Below are 21,546 nucleotides of genomic sequence, written 5' to 3' on the forward strand. Positions count from 1 at the left end.
GGAACAAACGGAGACGGCCGCTTCGGTATTGTGCACAACTTAAGGATATTTAGCTCTAAAGGAGAGAATTATGTTTCTGTGGAAGAAAAAGAAAAGTTTGGAATTGTGTGAAGGATCAGATACTGTTAGTCTTATGATTCAAAGACGAGGAAAGAAATCTGTCAGGAATACAGGAAAAATATTTTCGATTCTGGGATTTCCTAAGGGCGGGAGGTTGCAGCCTACGCTATGGGATGAAGGCATTAAAAAAATAAAGGGAGGTTGACTGATGATGGATTACTTAAAGGCGCTGAGGAATTCCGTGGCTTGGCACATGAATTGTATAATGAAGGTTATGTGGAAATTGAACAGCAAGTGAATTCTGATTGTTTTTATTGCTATGTGGAAAAAGGAAAAATTGTCTATTATGACAGGGACAGGATGTTTTGTGGTTCAAGAAAGTGACTGTGGTGTAAGGAAGTGATTGGTTAAGAAGGAACTAAGATTGATACTAATGTGTCAGGCAGACAGATGGTTAAGAATGATTTGAAACAAGAAGTTTCCCTGCTAGACGATAAGGTCCCTCCCCAGGAAATCAAGCCTCTCCTCTCGACTGTAAGCTTTGTGCCCCTTAACCCTAAGGCACCGATGTATCCTGGACTACCGAAACTCAGTATGCCCCCACCCTATGATCCTGCCGGGTGACTCTGTGCTGTATGTGGAGTTACTAATCCTCAGTGGAGAGAGGTCTGTTATAATTGTGGCACAAGAAGACCGGGTGTTGCAGCCCCCACCTTTCCGTTGTTGAATGCTGACGGTACCTATTATCATCCACAGCCAACCTCAATCCCCGTTCACCCGATCCAGAGGGAAAAAAAAAGTTTTCAGAAGACTTTAACCCGCTCTGTTCAGCAGAGAGAAAAAAAGAAGCAAGCTAGCAGCTGCTTCAGTACCCCCTCCCATCTTAGCCCACACCATATCCCCCTTCGCCCCCACCGCAGCTGCGAGTACACAGCCAGTCTCTTATCAGTATCAGTGAAGCACACAGCAAACTCTGGCCCCCCCTCAGACTTCAGCTACTGGGAACCCTGCTCCTCAGCCCCTCCCTGCTAATTCCAAGATGATGGTCAGATGGTTCTTACGTTACATAACCCCTATGTAGATGAAGACAGTGAGGAAATCTGTATTTTGCATGCCCTTCCTACAGTTATGATGGCCCTGATAGGCCCAGATCCACCCCCAATATTGCCTGAGGATCAACGACTCACCCCATACCTCTCAGAGATACCATCTAAACTTTGGTCAAAAGGGCCAAATGATATAGGGAAAATGCCTGTAGAACCAGTAAAAGTGTTTCTCAAACCTGGTGCCCCTTTTCCCAAAGTCCATCAATATCCTTTGAAACATGATCAGCAGCGGGGCCTTCAGAAACAAATTCAAACGTTACTTGATAATGGTGCTCTGGTACCGTGTTTCTCCATGTAATACGCCCTTGTTTCCCGTTAAGAAAAAGACCCCACCTGGCCAGCCCTCTGTGTACCGGCTGGTACAAGATCTACGGGCAGTTAATGCAGCTACTATTCTGGAAACTCCAGTGGTACCTAATCCACATACTCTTTTGTCCCAAATACCCCAGGATGCTGCTTGGTTTACAGTCATCAACCTTACCAATGCCTTCTTTAGCATTCCGTTACACCCAGATTGCCAGTTTCTGTTTGCATTCACTTTTCAGGGACGACAGTTAACATGGACGGTTATGCCACAAGGGGCCCAAAACAGTCCCAACCAGTTTGCAAAAAACATGAGCGAGTGTCTCTTGTCCTGGCAGTTAGATCACCCCCAGGTCATGCTGCTTCAGTATGTGGATGATCTTTTGTTGTGTGCACGAACGGAGCAGGAAGCCATTGTTGCCACTGTCAGCCTCCTCAAGCATCTGGCAGCACTGAACTGTCGGGTTTCGGCCTCGAAACTTCAGTTCTGCCTTGGTCAAGTGATATTCTTGGGTCACTGTCTCCTTCAGGGTGCCAGACACCTCGCAGAAGAAAGAAAAATAGCTGTCAGCTCCCTTCCTTTCCCATAAGATGAAACTGAACTCCAGCGTTTTCTTGGACTATGCACTTATTGTTGTCAGTGGATAACGGATGCATCCCGCATAATGCAACCCTTTTACAACTCCTTGAAAGACGGTATAATGAACTATAAGGAAAGATGGCAGTGATGAGGATTACATCCAATATGATTGTTCCCAACTTCTGATAGAAGAAACAGCTACTCCACCAAATGTCAGTGAGAATCCACTCCCAAATCCTGATCTGATGTTATACACGGATGGTTCAAGATATGTTGACGAGTTTGGTAGATTCCACACGGGATGTGCTGTTACCACAGAGGATACTGTAGTGCACGCAGCTGCACTCCCGCCCTCACAGTCAGCACAAGAAGCAGAACTCCAGGCTCTGTCTACTGCATGTACTTTGGCCAAGAACAGACGGGCTAATATATACACGGACTCACGGTATGCATTTTGTATTGCTCACGATTTTGGGGCTCTATGGGCAAATCGAGGGTTTATTACTACTGCTGGAACTCCAGTGAAACATGCTGAAGCTGTTAAAACCCTCATGGACTCGATCAAATTACCTACTCAGGTGGCTATTATCAAAGATAAGGCGCACGGTCCTAGGACCAGACCACAGACTGTTGGCAACACATTTGCGGATATGCAAGCAAAAGCCGCTGCTCTTTTACCCGTTGAACCAACCATACCAACTATGGTGACCACACGCTCTCAGCGTAAACAGTTACAAGAAGCATTGACCCTACAAGAACCTGAGGATCTACAACAGACTGAAGTTTTCTGTCGGACCCCGCGAAACTGCTTAATGACGATGCAGAGAATGTCTCCAAAGGAAGAGGTGAAGCAATGGAAGACTGATGGGGCACGAATGGATAATGGTCTCTGGAAAAAGGACCAACTCGTGTGTCTCCCTAAGCGGATGTACCCTGCTATTGCCATATGGGCACATGGATCTATACATCGAGGAAAGAATCAGGCCCTCACACTGGTGCAAAAATTCTACTGGGCCCCGGTTCTCCAGTTGGCCGGAAGCATTCCCTGTTACCAACATGACTGCAAAGACTACAGCGAAGAAACTGGTGATGGAAGTTATATGCAGATATGGGGTTTCAGAAGTTGTTGAAAGTGATCAAGGTCTGGCCTTTTCTTCTCGTGTACTAAGAAGTTCGGACAATGCTTGGATCCACTGTAGCCCTCCATACTCCGTACCACCCACAATCCAGTGGGAAAGTTGAGAGGTTGAATGGCACACTGAAGGGACAACTGACCAAAATGATGCAGGAGACTACTGCTCCATGGCCAGAGCTCCTACCCATTGTACTATACCATATTCGTACTACCCTATTGTAAAATATGGCCTGTCCCACTATGTGAGATATTGTTTGGTGCTAGGCCCCCAGTTGCAAATTTCCAGCCCCAGCAGTTATCAGAAGAGACTGACCATGCTGTTCAATGTGTTATTCAGCTTAGAAAAAATATTGCTAACACATGTTCTAGTTTTCTTTTCTTTTCCAGATTCAGCAGAAACCGACACCTGTTATAACCTGAAGCCTGGTGATTTGGTAGTCGTGAAGAGGCATGTCAGGAAGCATGGACTAGAACCCTTGTATGACGGTCCCTATCAAGTTCTCCTCATCACCCAACAAGCCAATAGCAAATAAGGGGGCATAATGTTTTAGTTTTTCGCATTTTTCCATATTATTATTGGTAGAAGTTAAAAGTTAAAGTTAGAAGACATTCAAAGACTCAGAGATCAATACGATAAAGACAATGATCGTACTAAGGACAGTTGGTGGTCAGACACCTTCTCCTTTCTCAATCCAGCCAATTGTTTAAAGGGAATTGGGGGCTGGATAGCTGGGATCTTACAGAGCTTGTTACACATTGCTGCCTGTATCCTTGTTGCATATGTGATACTAAAACTTGTTCTTTGGTGTATTTCTGTATGTATTAGGAAATTCTACACTAAGCCAGCTAATGATGATACCAAAGGTGTCGTTGCCCCTGCTTTTCTCTTCACCGATCTCAAAAGGCTACTTGATGAAGATGTTGAAGCCAAGCGCATGGCTACCTACAAAAGATCCCCACCACCGTCATCAAAAATTGTTATTCGTGAACTGCAGTATACAGGGGGGACGTGATGGGTTTATGATTTGATGCTTATCTCTCAATGGGAGATTGATATGCTGGAAGGTTGCCAGATTTTGGTCTGAGGCCTACTCGAGTAGCGGAGAACAAACACACACAGAGACAGGATATGTATCTGCAGGATGTTCCCCATTTCCTGATTTAATTAGGTAGCTTATATGCTCATTTGAGTAGGCGGTAACATTACATCATCACATTTCATTGGACAATTGATCATTCAACAGTAAGCATAAATGGTTTCAACCAATCATATTCATATTCTATAACCAATCAGTTTGTACTCGGCTGTTAATTATTAGTATTTGTGTAGACGTGCTGGAAACTTTAGTAGGTCTTGTGTAAATTACACAAGACCCCAATATCATTCTCATTAATCTATCCTCATGACGGTTATAGCTCCATTAGCCTCATTAACCTGCCTTACTAAGTATTCATAGCCCCAGTATCTACCTAACATGTGGACGTGTAGTTTCAATGTCCAACTGGGTGCAGTAAGCAGTTTATCCATCATGTACAATTTCTTATGAAGAATAAGGTTATAGGTAATCATCATCGTGAGACAGCATTTTCATATACAGAGTATGCATGTAAGACCCCAGAAATACATTGATACTAAAAGGACATATAGAATTCCCTGTCAGTCCCCCCTTTTGAGAACAGATATGACTCTACCATTCACATATAGGTACATTCAAAGGCCTAATGCCAGTGTCGGACTTCCTATCCCTTCTTCTGCCGAATTCCCCATAGGGAAAGGGAGATCATATCTAATTCTCAACCTCAAACCATTTGCTCATAATCATCATTATAAGGTTTCAATGTAATGCACATAGTTTTAGTAATAGACGCATCAATCAATCTTTGAAGTAGTCCTCTGATACATGGTATGCAGCAGCATCCACAGGTCACAAATACTGCTGCTACTACTGCCAGAGAGATGAGGAGGCTGGACACAAGATGACTCCATCTACCGAACCAGGATTCCAACCAGTCCATGAAGGGATTGTTGATACCCGAATTTTCTGCCAATTCTTCGGACAGGGATGTAAGACCCTCCAACGCCTTGGTGATACTCCCATCTGGACTTGTATTATTGGGGATAAAAGTGCAACAAAATGTCCCAAACATCTTACACACGCCCCCTTTTTCCGCTAGCAACATATCCAAAGCCATCCTATTCTGATGTGTCATTAAAGAAGTTGGGCCTAATTGTTCAGCTATCCCTTTTACTGCATCTCTTGTGTAATTTATAAACCTTTGCTGATTATAATAAATATAATTTATCCAATCCACATTTTTATTAATTGTCACCCACCAAAAGAAAATTGATTCAAAACCTGCTGCTATCTGGTTCCTGGCCTTGTACTCATCAGGTACCCCTCTGGGTACCCCTATATTGTCTATATAAACTCTAGGATCAAAGGACCCAGCAGGTACTGATCTTCTATTTCTGTGTAGGGTTTCAACATTCATTCCACCTCCTTTAATCTCTTCTGATGAAATTATTTTAAATGGCATGAGCACTTGAACTAGAGCATAGCTGCCAACCCAACTTGGTGGCAACCTAGGCCTTAATTTCATATCTCCACATAACCACCATATGTCACTCCTTGCTATAGTTTGGTTTTGAAACCAACTGGCTTTAAAGCCTCCTTTATCTGTATTTATGGGGATGGTGATGTGACAAAACTCTGAAGTTAGATTTCCTACCCATCTCCCTGGTCCTGTTCTCAGGAAGCAAGTGTAGTCACCTGGATATGCATAAACTCTAGGTGGCACCTGATCAATTTTTGCTATTGGATACCGGACTGATAGAGATTGACACAGAACATTATCACTAGGGTCATATGTGGCATTATACAAAGCTAGAATACACTGTAAGTCTACTTGATCCTGTTCTGAATATCTGAGGGGAATAGTCCCTAAATGGGGCCTAGCGGTTGCACATGCAATACAATCAGTTTTGTTATTTTGCTCTGTAGTATACTTCATCCATAGCAACCATTCATTCCTCTCTGTGTAGCCTGTTTCTACGGCTAACTTCTCCTCATAGCCTAATTCCCCAATTCCATCAACATCCAACATTTCTCCTGACCTTTGGGGTTTGTCCTCCTCTTGTTCCTTGTCCTGCACAGGAACAGCTTTTAACCAAAATGTTCCCTGCTGAACCTGTCTACCTGGGGTATACAGTCCCAATACATAGAGACCTTCATCTCCAAGAAAGGGTTCATCCAGGGTTATAAGGAGAGGATTGCAAGAGAATCTCCAGTCCAAAACCTCTGGATCACAACCCCATTTTGGAATGGGTACAGCAATATTCATCCTCTTGAGGAGAGGCTTTCCTGATGAACTAACACGAGTCATGGCTTCCTCTGGCTTATACCCCCATGAAGTTCCCGTGTTCCAAGCTGCATCTGACCAAGAATTACAGTTCTCATTTCCAGGTCTAGTTACACAGATATATACCACCGCCCCTTCAATTCCTGTTAGATATTTATAATTGGGGTTGCTACTCTTCTTCCCAAATTTAAGATTCCATTGACACTTCACTATCTGACACAAGTCCACCCTAAATGTAGCTGTTGCTGCCTTGGTGTCAAACCACAAGGTTACTGATGTGCTATTCTGAAGTGTCTCGTCTATTTGTCCTTCTTGCAGTAAAGCTGCCAACATCATCAGGGACAGGACCCTCATTCTTCCGCTCCAGGACCTCATAGTAGCTTGTATGGACCCAGTCTTCCTTTTAGCGCTACGGATGTGGCTTAGCGGGGACCATCAACCAGTGGCTCCAGTGGTCTTCGTGTCTTTTGGTCAGCAACCAATGTCTGGATTAACTAAAATAGAATCAAAAACTTATTTATACACAAATGGGAGTCCCTTTCGGACTCCGGACCTGCTGCAGGGGTTGTCAAATAGTTACAACATCTATGTGGACAAAAGAGTACCTCAGTTGTGGTAGCTTCTGACATCAGGAAGGCTTCCAGTCCCCTGAAAAGAGATCAACACACGAGCACATACTTCATACATCTTACCTTGGGCAACCTGTATGAAGTCAATCTGCAGTCATTGAAACGGATAGGAGGGCCCAGGCGCACGTGTATGTCTATGGCATCTTTCTAGTCTATCTGTGTTGTGCGCATATAATCTATGTTAATGTAAAGCTAAACAGGTGGACCCAGCATCTTTCTTCAGAGCACATAGTTTTTGTCTTCACTCACGTGCGTTGAGTCATGAGCCATCACATGGTGCAAGGATTTTGGCAAACATACCCACTGTCCCACCATCCACGGTTCTGAGCTCCAGCTTCCGACCAGACTTCAGTCTCTTCCCCGGTTGGTGACCGAGTCAGAGCCTGTAAGATACTTGAGTCTAACTGGTTATCTTTAATGCTCACCATGACCAGTGGAGGCGCCTCAGGGGTCTCCCAGTACCTTGGTCTTCTGGCTGATTCCCAGCCACTTTGTTTGCTTCGTGCTCCACGGGTTCCTTCTCATATGTACCCTCACTTCCACTATGGCAACCTCTTCCAGGGCCTGTTGGTATAAGAAAAGACCTTTCCTCCCCATATGGGGCTGCAGTTGTGGGTTCACCTGAAAACAATGACTTGTATATGTAGTGTCTTGCTTACCTTAAAGCCCCCTAAACGCCTCAATGAGTGCCGTCAACTCCACCTCCCCTGTAGAGTTATGAGGGAGGAGTGGTTCTGCTTTCTACTATCTCATGCTGTGTGATCGCCATACAACCAGGTTCTTGGACCTTCCGGAAAGAAAAACTCAAAATCCAGATTAGTGAGAGATACCTTTATGATTAGCATATTAAAAATAGCGGATTCTCCTCTCTTTTCCCCCCCTTTGGAAATCACCATACTAGTACCAAATAGGGGGCAGAGTGGTGGATTTCCATTACACATATAGCGGGATTTTCTCTTTTTTTTTTTTTTTCCTTTCTTTCAAACACATACTAAAAGCATTCCTTATCTTTACTACCTGACAATTGCCTTCCATGGATATCTATCACTGCTTCAAGTCAAAGGCAATGTTGTACCTTGAACCATCTGCCTCTCCTTTTTCTTATCAACATGCATGCTAAAAAAACTTGACATTTAAGAAAAACTAGCTGTACACCTTCTACAAATACGTATTATGCTATAATGTGAATCCAGTGAGCAAAGCTGCAAGCTGCGCTTCTACCAGGTACGTCTCTGGTTCGCCATTATTTAATGGACATCTGACAAGATTATAATTTTCTATGTCACTTAATGAAATTCCGTCGACCCAGGGAGTTGCAGGATACCATGCACATTAAGTCTGAATACTTTATACTCTGGAAATCTGTCTGACAGAAATCCAAAACCAGTGAGCTGTTGGATATACCCTCCTGGTATAATTTTGACAATTCTCCAACCTTCAGGAGATATAATCAACATTAATCCAAATGTGCAATTAGGGCACGACATTTTCTCATGGAATATTTGGCACACACACACAAGGCAAGCTCAGACTATAAGACAGAACTTTCCTATACAATACAACCCACAATATACACCACTCAACAGGGGCCTCGATTCCTGACACTGAAACGTCTATTGTGGAAAACTTGTCCGTCTGGGCTTTGCAATATAAACTGTTCACCCAACCTCAGGTCTCGTAACGTGTGACCTTTCAACGCATTACTTAAAGGGATATGCGTGTTCAATGCTAACAGCGCCCACCAATCGTCTCCTCGCTGTATGTAATGGAATTTCTTCACATTCGTACCTGGGACTGTCCCAGCAAATATCCATCTGTCATACAAAACATGATTTGCATCAGATTTTCTTTTGAAAATCGCAGTCTGCAGACAGAACCTGCAGTGAGCTCGCATTCAAACAGAATTTCACACAGATTCAGCATGCACTTCCACTTATCAGCAGAGAGTCTCAAAGGTCATTCACATTCTTTCACACAGATGCAGTAAATGGTTAACTCTTTAAGCTTATTATCTCCTGGTGCTCCTGCTAAAAAAATCCTATCTATGTTTTCTGGTTGATACTTGACCGTATTGGGGGCTAAAAATTCTCCTGGCTTGTCCTAAAATGTAAAAAACCTATGGCTTGCGGACCCGTACTGACTGCACTTCGCTAACTCAATGTACAGGCCGCACCTAGACCGTATCTCTCTATCTGCCTCTTTCTCTGGTTGCTATTCACTTATTCTCTTAATATACGCTGTTACTGTGTGCCCACATCTCAACAAGTTTACTTCATTATCACTCTGCTAGCAATATCTATGCCGACTGCACTGCGCTAATTCGATACATAGAATGCGTGCCGTTGTTATAAGAGGTTCCCGCTCAGTGTTTGAACTTGCGTGTCCTAAACTGACGTGACGTCATGTGACGTCATCAGTTGATAGGCATCAAAACCCATGGGAACCTTGATAAGAAGGTTAATTATTAATTATTTAGTGGTCTGGCCAAACCTGTGACCCACCCGGTCACCTAACACTAAATCTCTACGTACTCAGTATGAGATGGCACTTCTCTGAATAAACCTATACATACCAGAGAGCAAATCCAATTAACTATAGGCAGACTAATATGACCCAAATTTCCTTATTAGCCCAGTAAGAATCTTTTCCCTCAGCTAAACCTGCTGAGCCTTGTATACTCAGAGATCTTATTTATCAACCAGAAGACTAGAGCTATCATTAATATGCAGGCTAATGTAATCCCTACTACCTCAAAGTTCTTTAGCACCACTAGAGGGCAGTTTGTGCGTATTTAACACCGTAATAGTACCTCTAGCACTCTCCAAGAGGACGTACACAGCCTTCTTTATGCGTATGCCGCCAGAGACGTGTCCTCACATGAATCCTGGCAAGCCAGTTACCATGGAGAGACGCTCCCAAGGGGCAAAAACACAGTAAAGAATTCCTAGTACCCTCAAGGTTGGTTCAATCATTCATGCGCAATCATACGTAGCAGCTTTTAGGTTTCTAGGTTTCTCCCTCCAGCATACGTATTATGTATCACAAGGATATTCAACGGTTCTTAGCGCTGGTATGTAAGAAGACGGCTATACTGTACCCCAAGAGCTGGTTCAGAACATGTAGCAGAGGGGAGACACAGAATTTGTAAGAATCAATGGCTGTTACGTTCACCGGTGATTTTGATCTGTGTGTCCTCTAGGCCTTCAGTCTGCGGGTGCCGGATTTCAGGATACTGGGGTCTTCTGTTGTAACCAGCCCACCCAGGGACGCCACTGATGGGTTTATGATTTGATGTTTATCTCTCAATGGGAGATCGATATGCTGGAAGGTTGCCAGATTTTGGTCTGAGGCCTACTCGAGTAGCGGAGAACAAACACACACAGAGACAGGGTATGTATCTGCAGGATGTTCCCCATTTCCTGATTTAATTAGGTAGCTTATATGCTCATTTGAGTAGGTGGTAACATTACATCATCACATTTCATTGGACAATTGATCATTCAACAGTAAGCATAAATGGTTTCAACCAATCATATTCATATTCGTTGACCAATCAGATTGTACTCGGCTGTTAATTATTAGTATTTGTGCAGACGTGCTGAAAGCTTTAGTAGGTCTTGTGTAAATTACACAAGACCCCAATATTATTCTCATTAATCTATCCTCATGATGGTTTTAGCTCCATTAGCCTCATTCACCTGCCTTACTAAGTATTCATAGCCCCAGTATCTACCTAACATGTGGACGTGTAGTTTCAATGTCCAACTGGGTGCAGTAAGCCGTTTATCCATCATGTACAATTTCTTATGAAGCAAATCATGAGGAAAGGTATTTCAGGTGGCCACTTGCAAGTAGTTCTCCTATTTGATTCTCCTATGAAGAGTGGCATCATGGGCGCCTCAAAACAACTCTCAAATGATCTGAAAACAAAGATTATTCAACATAGCTTTTCAGTGGAAAGATACAAAAAGTTGTCTCAGAGATTGAACCTGTCAGTTTCCACTGTGAGGAACATAGTAAGGAAATGGAAGAACACAGGTACAGTTCTTGTTAAGCCCAGAAGTGGCAGGCCAAGAAAAATATCAGAAAGGCAGAGAAGAAGAATGGTGAGAACAGTCGAGGACAATCCACAGACCACCTCCAAAGACCTGCAGCATCATCTTGCTGCAGATGGTGTCACTGTGCATCGGTCAACAATACAGCGCACTTTGCACAAGGAGAAGCTGTATGGGAGAGTGATGCGAAAGAAGCCGTTTCTGCAAGCACGCCACAAACAGAGTCGCCTGAGGTATGCAAAAGCACATTTGGACAAGCCAGTTACATTGTGGAAGAAGGTCCTGTGGACTGATGAAACAAAGATTGAGTTGTTTGGTCATACAAAAAGGCGTTATGCATGGAGGCTAAAAAACACACCATTCCAAGAAAAACACTTGCTACTGATGGGTTTATGATTTGATGTTTATCTCTCAATGGGAGATCGATATGCTGGAAGGTTGCCAGATTTTGGTCTGAGGCCTACTCGAGTAGCGGAGAACAAACACACACAGAGACAGGGTATGTATCTGCAGGATGTTCCCCATTTCCTGATTTAATTAGGTAGCTTATATGCTCATTTGAGTAGGCGGTTACATTACATCATCACATTTCATTGGACAATTGATCATTCAACAGTAAGCATAAATGGTTTCAACCAATCATATTCATATTCGTTGACCAATCAGATTGTACTCGGCTGTTAATTATTAGTATTTGTGCAGACGTGCTGAAAGCTTTAGTAGGTCTTGTGTAAATTACACAAGACCCCAATATTATTCTCATTAATCTATCCTCATGATGGTTTTAGCTCCATTAGCCTCATTAACCTGCCTTACTAAGTATTCATAGCCCCAGTATCTACCTAACATGTGGACGTGTAGTTTCAATGTCCAACTGGGTGCAGTAAGCTGTTTATCCATCATGTACAATTTCTTATGAAGAATAAGGTTATAGGTAATCATCATCGTGAGACAGCATTTTCATATACAGAGTATGCATGTAAGACCCCAGAAATACATTGATACTAAAAGGACATATAGAATTCCCTGTCACTACCCACAGTAAAATTTGGTGGAGGTTCTGTCATGCTTTGGGGCTGTGTGGCCAATGCCAGCACCGGGAATCTTGTTAAAGTTGAGGGTCGCATGGATTCAACTCAGTATCAGCAGATTCTTGACAATAATGTGCAAGAATCAGTGACGAAGTTGAAGTTACGCAGGGGATGGATATTTCAGCAAGACAATGATCCAAAACACCGCTCCAAATCTACTCAGGCATTCATGCAGAGGAACAATTACAATGTTCTGGAATGGCCATCCCAGTCCCCAGACCTGAATATCATTGAACATCTGTGGGATGATTTGAAGCGGGCTGTCCATGCTCGGCGACCATCAAACTTAACTGAACTGGAATTGTTTTGTAAACAGGAATGGTCACAAATACCTTCATCCAGGATCTCATTAATAGCTACAGGAAGGGACTAGAGGCTGTTATTTTTGCAAAAGGAGGATCTACGAAATAATAATGTCACTTTTATGTTGAGGTGCCCATACTTTTGCACCGGTCAAATTTTGTTAAAATGCAGATTGCACATTTTCTGTTAGTACAATAAACCTCATTTGAATCCAGAAATATAACTGAGTCCATCAGTTATTAGATATATGAAACTGAAATAGCTGTTGCAAAAACCAAAATTGTTATAAAGAAAAAAGGTTAACATTAATAGGGGTGCCCAAACTTTAACATATGACTGTATATACGTTGTTTCATGGACAAACTGTAAAATCCCTATAGGAATTTGGCATTGTATAAGAAGGCAGCAGCCTAAAGATCACTGCGCATATTGGGTGATAAAGAGTCATTTATTCTGTTATTTTCCCTGATTTACCAAACCCCGGAGAATTGTCTGCATTGCCCTGCAAGATCCCACAGTTTCCCCAGACTTCTACCCCCTGAGCTGGATGGGGTGCGATGCCGCGTCCTATAGACATTTTCATCATTCTCAGCGCATGCATGGCCAGAAATATTCAGAGCCGCGGGTACAAGTTACAGGGGGGTTGTCAGGTTTAAAAGAGAGTTTTTCCTATTTTATTTTTTCAGCAAAAAAAAAACCTGATCTGGACTATAATGTGTAATCCCCAGTACATAAGTGTAAGAGCGCGTTCACACTGCGGCAATGTCACAGACAAAACCCATAGGAAAATAACACACAAAATATGTATTTGATCCAAACAGCGCTCAGTCCCCTGTGTTATATATATAAGACGTGCTATTAGTATCTGCTTATTTTCTGTAGGGTATGGGCTGAGTTTCTTTTTTTCCCAGGTTCTGTCTGTGAAATGGCCGCAGTGTGAACTTGCTCTTACACTTTGCACACATGCCAGCTTATAGTCCAGCTCAGTTTTTTGGTTTCTTTTTGGGAGCGGGGGGTTGTATGTAATTTTTTTGTAAATTTGCTATACTGTTCCAGAAATATGAGCCTTTTTATTTACTTGCTATAATTATGCTCTTCACTAAGGAGAGGTGACTTACAAGGACATATATTGCAGAGCAGCCCAAAGACCCGCCCCAGAGGATCCTGTGAGCCTCGCCCCATGGTAAAGTCAGTACTAAATAAAAAGGCCTATATCCCCGATACGTACAGAAAAGCTACGGAACACTCTGGGAAATAGCAGGGAGAAAATAAGAGCACAACCTGGCCATTGTTGTCCTGGTGACAGGTCCTCTTTACAGTCATAGAATCATAGAATCGTAGAGTTGGAAGGGACCTCCTGGGCCATCTGGTCCAACCCCCTGCTAAAAGCAGGATTCGCTAAATCATCCCAGTCATTTATCTTCTGTGGTGAATGCTCCAGGAGGTGAGTTATGGCCGTGGAAGGTATGAGGTTATTATAATAGTATTGCCTTTGTGTGTGGTTGTGACACCTTGATCCCCTTTTTAGTGCACTGACCATTTCCAACATACAAGCTGGATCACCCGGGAACTGGGGCTGCCGGGTGCAGAGCAGGCGAGGTAATAACAGCGGGACTGTGGACATCGTGGTGCTGGAGAGTTCAGCACAGTATTGCCCCATGGACAGAGTGATCAACAACAGAGGGGATTTCAGGTGGGTGAGCATTTCATTCCTTGGGGGTATTGGCCTGTTTTAACATTATTCATCTGTCATCAGGCACTGAGTATTTCATAGACATATTTACCCATAACACAGGGGCTTCATCAGCGTAATGTCTGTTGTAACGTGTTCCCAAAGAGCATCTGGCACCAGACTGACCATTTCTGGTGCTACTGACCCTCTGGATATTCATCAGAGGGTCAGACTTATTTTGTCCTCTCTACTAATCAGAAACTGTGCACTTATGGGTTTTTACTGGATGGTTGGGAAGCCATCGCTGCTGGCTAGTGCGGATTGCCAAAGCTGATCCAGAGGTGGCAGCAGTAACCAACCTGACAGCACTAGCCTGAGCAAGAAGCTGGGAATGATGTCTTCACTGAGCAGGCTCCTCTGCAGCTGGGACTGAATGGGAGACCGCAGAAGGCAAAGCTCGAAGATTCCTCCTGTGCAGGGGCAGGAATCTAACACATGTGGCATGATGTATTACCTGAGAGGTGTTGCAGGTAATATGTTGTTGGATGGAGAAATTTTTTTTTTTGCCATCCACAGATGTGAATGAAGAAAATCTCACTATATTTTTGCACGACACACAATTACCGCACGGCTCTGCTCTGTCTTGTACCCAGGCGTGCTTCCCAGCATGCTCTCTGCTCTGTCTTGTACCCAGGCATGCTTCCCAGCATGCGCTCTCCTCTGTCTTGTACTCCGGCGTGCTTCCCAGCATGCGCTTTGCTCTGTCTTGTACCCAGGCGTGCTTCCCAGCATGCGCTCTGCTCTGTCTTGTACTCAGGCGTGCTTCCCAGCATGCGCTCTCCTCTGTCTTGTACCCAGGCGTGCTTCCCAGCACGCGCTCTGCTCTGTCTTGTACCCAGGCGTGCTTCCCAGCACGTGCTCTGTTCTGTCTTGTACCCAGGCGTGCTTCCCAGCACACGCTCTGCTCTGTCTTGTACCCAGGCATGCTTCCCAGCACGCGCTCTGCTCTGTCTTGTACCCAGGCGTGCTTCCCAGCATGTGCTCTGCTCTGTCTTGTACCCAGGTGTGCTTCCCAGCATGTGCTCTGCTCTGTCTTGTACCCAGGCATGCTTCCCAGCACGCGCTCTGCTCTGTCTTGTACCCAGGCATGCTTCCCAGCACGTGCTCTCCTCTGTCTTGTACCCAGGCATGCTTCCCAGCATGCGCTCTGCTCTGTCTTGTACTCAGGCATGCTTCCCAGCATGCGCTCTCCTCTGTCTTGTACCCAGGCGTGCTTCCCAGCACGCGCTCTTCTCTGTCTTGTACCCAGGCGTGCTTCCCAGCACGTGCTCTGCTCTGTCTTGTACCCAGGCGTGCTTCCCAGCACGCGCTCTGCTCTGTCTTGTACCCAGGCATGCTTCCCAGCACGCGCTCTGCTCTGTCTTGTACCCAGGCGTGCTTCCCAGCACGTGCTCTGCTCTGTCTTGTACCCAGGCATGCTTCCCAGCATGCGCTCTGCTCTGTCTTGTACCCAGGCATGCTTCCCAGCACGTGCTCTCCTCTGTCTTGTACCCAGGCATGCTTCCCAGCATGCGCTCTGCTCTGTCTTGTACTCAGGCATGCTTCCCAGCATGCGCTCTGCTCTGCCTTGTACCCAGGCGTGCTTCCCAGCACGCGCTCTGCTCTGTCTTGTACTCAAGCATGCTTCCCAGCACGCGCTCTGCTCTGTCTTGTACCCAGGCATGCTTCCCAGCACGCGCTCTGGTCTGTCTTGTACCCAGACATGCTTCCCAGCATGCGCTCTGGTCTGTCTTTTACCCAGGCGTGCTTCCCAGCACGTACTCTCCTCTGTCTTGTACCCAGGCGTGCTTCCCAGCATGCGCTCTGCTCTGCCTTGTACCCAGGCGTGCTTCCCAGCATGCGCTCTGCTCTGTCTTGTACTCAGGCGTGCTTCCCAGCACGCGCTCTGCTCTGTCTTGTACCCAGGCGTGCTTCCCAGCATGCGCTCTGCTCTGTCTTGTACTCAGGCGTGCTTCCCAGCACGCGCTCTGCTCTGTCTTGTACCCAGGCGTGCGTCCCAGCATGCGCTCTGCTCTGTCTTGTACCCAGGCGTGCTTCCCAGCATGCGCTCTTCTCTGTCTTGTACTCAGGCATGCTTCCCAGCACACGCTCTGCTCTGTCTTGTACTCAGGCATGCTTCCCAGCATGCGCTCTGCTCTGTCTTGTACTCAGGCGTGCTTCCCAGCATGCGCTCTGCTCTGTCTTGTACTCAGGCGTGCTTCCCAGCACGCGCTCTGCTCTGTCTTGTACCCAGGCGTGCTTCCCAGCATGCGCTCTGCTCTGGCTTGTACTCATGCGTACTTCCCAGCATGTGCTCTGCTCTGTCTTGTACCCAGGCGTGCTACCCAGCATGCACTCTTCTCTGTCTTGTACTCAGGCATGCTTCCCAGCACGCGCTCTGCTCTGTCTTGTACTCAAGCATGGTTCCCAGCATGCGCTCTGCTCTGTCTTGTACCCAGGCGTGCTTCCCAGCATGCGCTCTGCTCTGTCTTGTACTCAGGCATGCTTCCCAGCATGCTCTCTGCTCTGTCTTGTACCCAGGCGTGCTTCCCAGCATGCACTCTTCTCTGTCTTGTACTCAGGCATGCTTCCCAGTACACGCTCCGCTCTGTCTTATACCCAGGTGTGCTTCTCAGCTCGTGCTCTCCTCTGTCTTGCACCCAGGCATGCTTCCCAGCATGCGCTCTCCTCTGTCTTGTACTCAGGCGTGCTTCCCAGCATGTGCTCTCCTCCATCTTGTACCCAGGCGTGCTTCCCAGCACGTGCTCTCCTCTGTCTTGTTCCCAAGCGTGCTTCCCAGCATGCTTTCTCCTCTGTCTTGTACTCAGGCGTGCTTCCCAGCATGCATTCTCCTCTGGTTTGTACCCAGACGTGCTTCCCAGCATGCGCTCTGCTCTGTCTTGTACCCAGGCGTGCTTCCCAGCATGCACTCTTCTCTGTCTTGTACTCAGGCATGCTTCCCAGCACGCGCTCTGCTCCCAGCATGTGTTCTGCTCTGTCTTATACCCAGGTGTGCTTCTCAGCTCGTGCTCTCCTCTGTCTTGTACCCAGGCATGCTTCCCAGCATGCGCTCTCCTCTGTCTTGTACTCAGGCGTGCTTCCCAGCATGTGCTCTCCTCCGTCTTGTACCCAGGCGTGCTTCCCAGCACGTGCTCTCCTCTGTCTTGTTCCCAAGCGTGCTTCCAAGCATGCTTTCTCCTCTGTCTTGTACTCAGGCGTGCTTCCCAGCATGCATTCTCCTCTGGTTTGTACCCAGACGTGCTTCCCAGCATGCGCTCTGCTCTGTCTTGTACCCAGGCGTGCTTCCCAGCATGTGCTCTCCTCTGTCTTGTACTCAGGCGTGCTTCCCAGCATGTGCTCTCCTCCGTCTTGTACCCAGGCGTGCTTCCCAGCACGTGCTCTCCTCTGTCTTGTTCCCAAGCGTGCTTCCCAGCATGCTTTCTCCTCTGTCTTGTACTCAGGCGTGCTTCCCAGCATGCATTCTCCTCTGGTTTGTACCCAGACGTGCTTCCCAGCATGCGCTCTGCTCTGTCTTGTACCCAGGCGTGCTTCCCAGCATGCGCTCTGCTCTGTTCTGTACTCAAGCGTGCTTCCCAGCATGTGCTCTGCTCTGTCTTATACCCAGGTGTGCTTCTCAGCCCGCGCTCTCCTCTGTCTTGTACCCAGGCATGCTTCCCAGCATGCGCTCTCCTCTGTCTTGTACTCAGGCGTGCTTCCCAGCATGTGCTCTCCTCCATCTTGTACCCAGGCGTGCTTCCCAGCACGTGCTTTCCTCTGTCTTGTTCCCAAGCATGCTTCCCAGCATGCTTTCTCCTCTGTCTTGTACTCAGGCATGCTTCCCAGCATGCATTCTCCTCTGGTTTGTACCCAGACGTGCTTCCCAGCATGCGCTCTGCTCTGTCTTGTACCCAGGCGTGCTTCCCAGCATGCGCTCTGCTCTGTTCTGTACTCAAGCGTGCTTCCCAGCATGTGCTCTGCTCTGTCTTATACCCAGGTGTGCTTCTCAGCCCGCGCTCTCCTCTGTCTTGTACCCAGGCATGCTTCCCAGCATGCGCTCTCCTCTGTCTTGTACTCAGGCGTGCTTCCCAGCATGTGCTCTCCTCCATCTTGTACCCAGGCGTGCTTCCCAGCACGTGCTTTCCTCTGTCTTGTTCCCAAGCATGCTTCCCAGCATGCTTTCTCCTCTGTCTTGTACTCAGGCATGCTTCCCAGCATGCATTCTCCTCTGGTTTGTACCCAGACGTGCTTCCCAGCATGCAGTCTCCTCTGTTTTGTACTGAGGCGTGCTTCCCAGCACACACTCTGCTCTGTCTTGTCTTCGAGCCAGCCACCTGGTTCCAGCAGTCATGGTACTTTGTTCCCCTGGGCCTGCCCCTGATGCTCTCTGTATAGGGGGTGGTCCTCACTAGGTCAGCTCGCCCAGGGTGGGTTGGTATCACGGCCCAGAGTGTCCTGTCCAGGAGTCGTCAATTGAACAAGGGTGGGTGGTTTTGCTGGGCGTAAAACATTTTTTAGGGACGCCCTCCTGGACATCTCGTGAAAGGGGTATTGGGGTGCGTCGTAATTCTTGGCAGCCCACCCACTCACTGCAAGAGTCCCTGCTTCATAAAGGAAACAAGATGTGTCTGCTTATGTGTCACACACAGATATCAAAGAAACAATTTTCGGATTTAAACGTGCGCTGCTAGACAAAACGACTCCTTTCCAGATTGTGTACTTGTATACTTTTATTTTCCCAACGCGTTTCGAAGTCTCAAACTTCTTCCTCAGGGGATGACATGTACAAACAGACAGAGTGGCTCCCAGTTTTATACATACAAATTTCAAATATTGGCGCCAAAGGTCACATGTTACAGGGAAAGAATGTCAAAGGTCATCAGTAACAAAAAAATGTACAAAAAATGTTTCAAACTGTATTGTTTCCACCTTAATAAATTCTCTTAAAATATTTATTTGCAGGTCATAAAAAGAAGAATGAAAAAATTTGAAATGAATATATAAAAGGATAGACCTGTGCTAGAACTATAAAAAAAGGGGAGAAGGGAGCAGTAAATGACAGCTCAAACCACCATCCCAAATAGGCAGACGAAAGAGAAAAAGAAAAAGAAGAAAAGAAGAAAATAATGGATAATGAATTTACATATATATATATTAAAACGATTCTTTTATTCAATATAATAAAAATGTTTTATATAAAAATGTTGTCATAATAAAAATTATTCGAGATAAAAAAATTTTTTTGAATAAAAAAAGTGAAGGATTGATAAAAAACAGTGATATGAGGTGCAAGTAAAAGAAATAGGACATGTTTAAAAGTACTAGATGATAGGGATTTATAAAGAAAGATTTGCCAAGACATCTATGAAAACTCAATGGCTCACAGAAAAAGAGGACAGTTCACGAGGGAGGGAAGCACCCAGAGAAGACGGATCGCACCCAGGAGGGGGAGAGACCGGAGGAAAACCTGTCCAGACCGCAAGACGGTATAAATTCATCAGAGAAGAAAAGTTTCTTTTAGAACAATAGGGCTGAAAAAAACATTCAAATTATAACCTTCAGCAGGAAATCATACTGACAAAAAGATAGATTAGTCAAATAACATCGGCAGAGGATCGCGCTGACAGAAATAAATCAGTCAGATGGAATTAACAGAAAGTCGCACTGACAAAAACGCAAGCATGATACAAAGTGAATAGAAACAGACATTAATAAAATGTAGATAAACCCCAAATAATCATTCAGAATAAAAAATAACAGTTTGAAAAGTCTTTACAGAAAAACCTCAGTTATTTCGTTTAACCCATTTGGTCTTAAAGTGTTCAGCCTATAGATCCAAAAAATCTCCTTTCTATTCAGTAATCCTATCCTGTCGGGCACATTGTCCGGGATATGTTCGATAGGGCTGATTTTTAGCACATTAGGATTTTTATTATGTACAATCGTACAATGTTTAGAAAGACCATGTTTTAGAAAACCCCTCTTAATATTATGTCTGTGAGAGTTTATTCTTAGATGTAATGGTTGGACTGTTCTACCCACTTTTTCCACTGTCTATGATGAGAACTCTATTAATTTTTTAGACATAAGTATTTATATTGAGAATAATAGTATTTTAACCAAAACTTTTTTTAAAAATGTTGATACAAATAGTTACATCCCGTTCAGTAGTGGTCATTTTAAAAATTGGTTAAGGAATATTCCCCAAAATCAATACAGAAGAATAAGGAAAAATTGTACTGATATAAAAGTATTCAAGGATCAAGCAGAAATATTACATAGTAGGTTTTCTGAGAAAAAATATCCGGATAATTTACTTAAAAATGCTTTTAATAAATGTATTAATTTATCCCAAGAAACCCTCATTAATGGAATCAAGACAGTTAAACCTGAAAACAATAAATTTATGACTAATTTTATTACTCAATTTTGTTCTGACCATATTGAAATTAGGAGGATTTTAAGGAGCAACTGGCATATTTTACTAAATGACCCTATTTTGCAGAAATTTCTTCCAGATAACCCTGGTGTCACGTTTAGAAGGGCACCCACTATTAAAAGTATAGTGGCCCCGAGTCGGTTAAAAAATGTTTCTAAAAATATCTTTAATAATGGACCTCTTTGTATATCCAAATCTCCCTTCAAAGGCATTTATAAATGCGGCAAGAAAAACTGTCTGTGTTGTTCTTGTATTACACATAGAGATAAATGTTTTAAATCTACCAGCACTAATGAGGTTTTTCCTATCAAAGATTTCCTTAATTGCGCCACTGATTTTGTAATATATTTAATTGAATGTGAGTGCGGCAAGCAGTATGTGGGTAGAACAGTCCAACCATTACATCTAAGAATAAACTCTCACAGACATAATATTAAGAGGGGTTTTCTAAAACATGGTCTTTCTAAACATTGTACGATTGTACATAATAAAAATCCTAATGTGCTAAAAATTAGCCCTATCGAACATATCCCGGACAATGTGCCCGACAGGATAGGATTACTGAATAGAAAGGAGATTTTTTGGATCTATAGGCTGAACACTTTAAGACCAAATGGGTTAAACGAAATAACTGAGGTTTTTCTGTAAAGACTTTTCAAACTGTTATTTTTTATTCTGAATGATTATTTGGGGTTTATCTACATTTTATTAATGTCTGTTTCTATTCACTTTGTATCATGCTTGCGTTTTTGTCAGTGCGACTTTCTGTTAATTCCA

Source organism: Dendrobates tinctorius, unplaced genomic scaffold (genome assembly GCF_039654945.1).
Source record: "Dendrobates tinctorius isolate UK_male_01 unplaced genomic scaffold, ASM3965494v1 ptg000200l, whole genome shotgun sequence".
Classification (NCBI taxonomy): domain Eukaryota; kingdom Metazoa; phylum Chordata; class Amphibia; order Anura; family Dendrobatidae; genus Dendrobates; species Dendrobates tinctorius.